This window comes from Penaeus japonicus, unplaced genomic scaffold, assembly GCF_977035675.1.
Source record: "Penaeus japonicus unplaced genomic scaffold, GWHDUDI00000001_assembly GWHDUDI00000004, whole genome shotgun sequence".
In the NCBI taxonomy this organism is placed as follows: Eukaryota; Metazoa; Arthropoda; class Malacostraca; order Decapoda; family Penaeidae; genus Penaeus; species Penaeus japonicus.
The window spans coordinates 9,874,004-9,881,118 of record NW_028234406.1 but is presented as its reverse complement, the minus strand read 5'-3'; the positions used below and the strand labels follow the sequence as shown (position 1 = coordinate 9,881,118).

Below are 7,115 nucleotides of genomic sequence, written 5' to 3'. Positions count from 1 at the left end.
GAGCTTCCTCGAGTGTCACTGCTGATGTACCAGTGTTTTCTATCTCCGTCTTTTTCCGTTTTCTTTCAGCTCATCTTTTTTTTTGCTCCATTTTCTTTTGTCTTATTTATGATCCGGGGTTATCCATACTCCTTTTGTTTTTTCAATTTCCTTCAGTTTCGTATTTTTCCCTATTGCCATTTTTGTTTTTCATTTTCTAGTTTTATTGGCCTTGGCTTCAGAGCCTCAAACAAATACTTGCCTTCTCTGTATGCAGTCTCAACTTAAATGGTTCTATTAACTTGTAAACTAATCATAATATAATTTATTGTTTCCACATCATTTTCCTTTCCCTTTTCAGGATTTTTCTTTTTCTTCTGCATTGTATATGAACACTGTTTACTCTAAATGCCTCATCTTTCTTTCCTGGATCTTTCTTCGTAACTTGTTTTGGTTTCTGCTTTGGCTTTTTCTTACGACCGACAACCCGCCAGTCATCCTCATATACACACATATATTATATATATATATATATATATATATATATATATATATATATATATATATATATGTGTGTGTGTGTGTGTGTGTGTGTGTGTGTGTGTGTGTGTGTATACATATAAATATATATATATATATATACTTATATATATATATATATATATATATATATATATATTATGTATATATATATATATATATATATATATGTATACATATATATATATATATATATATATATATATATATATATGTATGTATGTTTATATATATATATATATATATATATATATATATATATATATATGTATATACATATATATATGTTCTTATAAAGTTCTTATCAAAGATTGGTATAACCATCAGGATTAATATTGAAATATGGTAATGTTTTACGTATACAGTTTTTGTTCTACATTCTCGATAATATCTGACAATTTATTAGTTAGTTCACATTTAAAATTATTCATTTCTGATTAACTCCAGTTGAAATATGTTTAATATTCAATCTCTTTGTTGTTTTTCCGAGTACTTACACATTATGTACATATTATTCATTATGTACGACTTTTTTAAAAAGATTTGTTCTCCCGCCTCCGGCGATCACTTACGTGCCGACTACTCATTTTCTTTCTTAAAATAGCGGGATTACTCACCGATTGACAGTTACGCAATACCTTACAGTTGCCAGGAATCGCTTAGTTGGCGGTTGTTCCAATTCCTTTATTTATGTTTCATTTACACATGAAAACAAACACCTGGACCAAAGACTATTAAGTAAGACGGGTAAGTCCAAGACAAAAACTGTAATAATACTAACTGGGACCTCTGAGTAGTCCATGACGTCATAACGTCATGACGTCATATATTTACATTCTCACAAAAAACGTGACAGCACAGCAGACGAACTTCAGAGCGCGCATATCATAATGGTTGGGAAGTCATATCCATGTGTTGTATGCAAAAGGCGATAAGATACACATACTTCACATCATTTTCGTAGATTTCCAAAAGACAAAGAAAGGTATTTTACTTAGTTATGTTGTAAAGTGTGGACAACTGAGATATTGTATTAAATTAACTTGACGAAATTTTAACCGCTGAAGCTACAGTTCCCGTGTGGCACATTTCAGGTGTCTGTTATGGCTAAATATATTGCATATCCCAAGCCTCCACGAAAAAAGCCACATTCAGCTGAATAGAAGCTTCCGCGTGTGCAGTCACCATTTCTCTGCCTCTCAATATTGCAACACCTCATCAGCTAAACTATTAAGCACTGCTTGCCCTGACCAAAATTTAGAAGGTAAGACAAATAAAAAAATATATATATTTATTTTAATGTATCGGTAGGATTAACTTGTGAATTATATTTTAATGCATTTTTAGATATGAGAAATGTAGTTTATGTGATTTTTAAGTACAATGTTATAAACATAAAGAGTTGCAATTTTATAATGTATTTGGCCTCAGGAATTGGTTCATTGGGAGAGGCTGGCCAGTCTGCAATTGCTAATAAGGACAAATTAGATGGTATAGTAATTTTATTGCTTTTATGTGACATTATAAATAAAATGATGATATAATTTGCACTATAATAGTAACTGATAAATGTTATTGATTTTGCATAATACATCCACAGGTGTTTAATATTAATTAGTCTCAAGTATTTGTATCTGTTCATTTGCTACCAAATCCCCAAGTTCTGTTTAAAATTTAGAAGAGGGATCTGAGAGGCTCTGCCCCAACATGTTTCTAGTCCTTAACACACATATTGGTGCCAAATACTAATTACATATTTTATTTGTTTCATTCATGTCTGCATAATATAATGCATACCACTGTGTGCAATTTTTCCTTTTGATCATGATACAAAAAAGTCCATGTCTTTTTTTCAAAATAAATATTGGCATAGAAATGTACAGGATTGAAAGTAAAATATTACATAAAGATATAAACTTTAAGTTCACAGTCATATAGTATATGTTGTTGGTGGTAGGTTTATTGGTTTCAACCTGAATCTCTGCGGAAAAAAAAAATCTTGTTTGTAGGGATTGAGTAAATAGCTGTTTCTACTCTTTTTTTATTATTATTATTATTATTATTATTAGCTGAATTTCGGGAATTTGAGTTACTCTTAAGAATTACTGTTAATTATACTGTGACAAAAATGTTCAGAACTTTAGTAATTATTATTTTGCTAATAGTATTGATTATATATGATTTGAATAATAAGTAACTACAAAACATTTTTTGTTTCTGTTTTTGTGTGAGCTAGGTTTTTCTTTGTGTGTGTTTGTGCTTGCCATTACAAAATTAGCATGTCATTTTATGCTTTTTGTTTGCAGTTTCAGGTTTATGTTTACATGAAATGTAGCATAATGTTTGTTTCTCGTTTTCATTTAAATACCTTGGCTACTGTGTTTGCATCTTTTGTGCTGAATTATTATTTTGTTGTCTGATTATTTTCTCTCTAATGTTATGTTTCATTGGACTGCATGCTCCTATTTCATTATTTATTGTTTTCTTATTGTTTTCGTTGTTGTTGTTGTTGCATGTGCATGATTAAAAATTACTTTTGTTCAAGTATAATTGTTACTGTTTTTGCATGCGTTTTTTATGCCCCGTGCATGTCACTCATATTTGTTAATAATATGTATAATCTTTTCATTATAATAAAGAAAATCCATACCTTTGAATTTTACTATCCAAATTGATACAAAGGTATTATTATAATAGTTTTGGAGATTCAGTGTCTCATTTAGGAAGATAAAACACTGGTAATATTAAATGAATATAATCTCTCTCTCTCTCCCTCTATCTATCTATCTACCCCCCCCCCCCCTCCTCTCTCCCTCTCTCTCTCAATATGATTTAGAAGATCTAATCACTGTTATTAACACACCAAGAATATTGATTTTATGGTTTGGAAAAATTCCCTAAAGGAATATTGCATATAAAAGTTCACATATATTGATAAAAAAATACCCATCATAAACCTGATGTTTATATCCATAATACGTACGAAGAATACATAATTTTAACACGAACACATGATATCATTGCTGCTGTAATGACAACATTTACCATTGGACTACGGGAAGTGCTGACAGAAGAGCTCATGACGTCATAACTGCTCTAATGACGTCACGTATACCACTGGACTACGCCAATAGATGGCGTTATTCTGGTGGCATCTGGCAACAATATACGAACGCCGATTTCTATTAATTCTATTAATTCCATACGGTCTTACCTATCTTTCGTAGGCTTAAAGATTACAAACACAGGCATACTAGCCCATGTAAAAGAGAGAACAAGAATGGCTGAGAACACCCTGACAAAACTGAAAAGATTTTCGAGCTGTCCTAATAAGATCAAGCTACAGCTCTATAAAACACTGGTCAGGCCAGTGCTTGAATACCCTCCAGTTCCCCTCAACACTGTATCACCATCTTCCTTGTACAAAATACAAGCAGTACAGAATAAAGCCATACTCTGGATCAACGGAACAAGGTGGCCAAACCCCCGTCCACCAATAAGAGAATTACATCACACACTTAACCTGGAACCTATGAACACCAGAATTCACAGGTTGGCCACAAAAACGTGGGATCGTCTTGAACACATAGAAGACGTAAATTATGAACAAATACAACAGTCCAGCAACAACACTGAGGGTGAGCACTACTGGTGGCCCAGAAGTCTCATAAGAGCCAGACAAAATCCTCCGAACCCTATCTACTCAAGAACGAACCGGTAACACCGAACCAAGCAAGAAGAGAGCCATTCCAGCCTCATCTTCTCTCCTAAGGGAGTTCAGGCGAGAAGAAGGGGGGGGGATGACTCTGTTTAAAAAAGCCGCAACCGCGTCTTTGCTAATTGCCAGTAGCAAAGATGGGGAAGCTGCTTGATGCTTGGCTGGCACACATTAAGCATTTATAAGTGGCAATCCTAACAGGTGAAACATAACAAAATATAACAAAAAACTCTGAAATCGAATGAGACGAACGCTTGAACGTATAAACAATAGCATTTGTAAGTATACATGAGTATATACAGCGATGTATATATTCAGATATACGAAAAAAAAAAAAAAAAAGTAAGGCGGATTGGACAAGAACATATGCATATATGTATATATATGTGTGTGTATATGTAAAAAAAAAAAAAAAAAAAAAAAAAAAAAAAAAAAGGTGAAGGTGTGAAACGTCAATTATTATTTAAAAATGCCAATACATAGAGAATAACACATATGTAATATGTCCAAGATACATGTGCACATATGTACAAGTGTACATACATAACTACGACGGTATACATATGCCCATATGTGCGGAAGTGCAAAAAAAAAAAAAATAAAAAAAAAAAAAAATAAAAAATAAAAAAGGTGATGGTAAACAAGGGCATTTAAAAACTCTTATTCTACTTATATACATAGGAAACTATGTACAAAAAGGCAAATACTATTTATAAACAACCTGCGCTAGAATGTCACACCCTAACGGTCCCCCACCCCCCACCACGGCGGGTCTTGCCAACCACTATAGACACTACGAATCGGGCCAAAAAGCCAAAATAACAAAGACGAACAACCGATGACCAGCAAGGGGTTACGCCCCCCACCTTTTATTATCTTCTCCTAGTATTTCATTTTAGGTAGCTAGCTGCCATCTTAGTTCTTCTTCCGCTCTTCTTCTTTCGAGAATCTATATTCTCCACTTTCTTGTATCGTATCGTATCGTATATCTTTCGTATACTATCTTTGACCTGGACAATATGTGTGTGTGTGTGTGTGTGTGTGTGTGTCTGTGTCTGTGTCTGTGTCTGTATGAAATTATATACACATACATTATACATATATATATATATATATATATATATATATATATATATATATATATATATACATATACACACACACATATATATATATATATATATATATATATATATATATATATATACATACACATACACACACACACACACACACACACATATATATATATATATATATATATATATATATATATATATATATATATATATATATATATACATACATACACACACACACACACACACACATATATATATATATATATATATATATATATATATATATATATATATATATATATATACATACATACATACATACATATACACACACACATAAATGTTACATAAATATATGTTGTAGTATTAGAGTTTTGATGTGATATTTAGATATTTTAAGCATCTAAAATCTGCCTGAATCCTTGTCAATTACCGTTTACATTTGTGACACAACATGATACAAAGGATACCGGAGGAAAGTTATATTTCTTGCAAGATATTATTTACAGATCTTACATGTTTACAAGATTAGTCGCCTAGACATCTTTTCTCTAATAGAAAATCCAGTTGCAATTTGATCTGATCTCAAGGCAACGAATTCTGTATCTATATTTCGACCTGTATAAATCAGGGGCTCGATCCAAGAAATACTTTGCAAGAAATACTTTTGGTCGCTACTGAAGCGAAACTGTGAGCCACCTGCTGCGACCAATTCAAGAAACAACAATAAAGAGATGTAAAATGTAAATCCTAATAAAGAAAAGTTCCATTTCACCAAATTGAACAAAGGTGGAGGATTGTTAGCCTTTGCCAAAGCATCAACAGGCACGGAGGTCGGGCTAACGTAGGTCCACTAAATGAGAGCAATGCTGTGATAATTGTGGCTTCAAATTTCACTCATCACCACCTTTATCCTCTCCTAATACAGCTGATACCTTATCAGACATCCCAAGAAACACTACAATTTCTTCAAGATCGGGTTAAGCGATCAGCAAGCAGTGTCAAATTTTATTTACATCAGCATCAGTTCTACAGAAATCTTTAATTCTAGCACTTCATGCCTTTAAATTCGTTTCCCAGTCACGTGCAATTTGATTGAAAACAAGATTCTAATGTTCTCGTCGAATATTACCTATAGAATTAATCATGATAATTTTGGCTCTGCTAAAACAGGCATGGGAGGAAGTGCTGGGCTACAGGAGTTCAAAAAACTTTAAAACGACGTAATTAAGAGTAAACAATTCTTGTCGATCGCTTAATTCTACTGGAAAGGGCCGATTGTTGCGTTTCCTGGAATGTCTGATTACCTCTTTGCTATTTTAGGAGAGGTTGAAGGTGACAGGAATCAGCCTTTAAAGTGTGAATCAATTTAAAATAAAAACTCACACCATTGCGTTCATTTAGTAATCTTACGTTCGTCCCGCCCTCCGCACTTGTTGATGCTTTGGCAAAGGCTAAAATCTTATATCCTCTATTTAGGCGAAATAGGGCTATTTTCAAACTGCATTTTGAATAAGATTTACGTTTTACATATTTTCATAGTTTTCTAATAAATCCAGTAAGAGCGTAATTCTTTTCTAACGTACTTTGTGAGTGTTTTAGCTCAAGTTCTAGAGAGAACAGATCATGTTTACTTTTTTACTTCATTGATTTAACCGGATTATAGTTGGCTAAAATTATAATTCTTTTATTATTATAATTCTTGCAAATAGCGTAAAGCCTTTATTTCCAATCAAAGACAGAGACTAGTTATTGAAATCCATCATACGCTGAAACTATAATTCGCAATATTTGTT

General features: G+C 32.5%; 1 long non-coding RNA gene across 1 annotated transcript; it reads left to right on the top strand.

The window, feature by feature from the left end:
• The first annotated feature begins 1,365 nt into the window (after positions 1–1,365).
• LOC147471912 (uncharacterized) lies at positions 1,366–2,774 on the top strand. Its single transcript, XR_015190894.1, has 3 exons — positions 1,366–1,504; positions 1,614–1,783; positions 1,951–2,774. It is a non-coding gene; the product is annotated as an uncharacterized LOC147471912 (long non-coding RNA).
• The last annotated feature ends 4,341 nt before the right edge of the window (positions 2,775–7,115 follow it).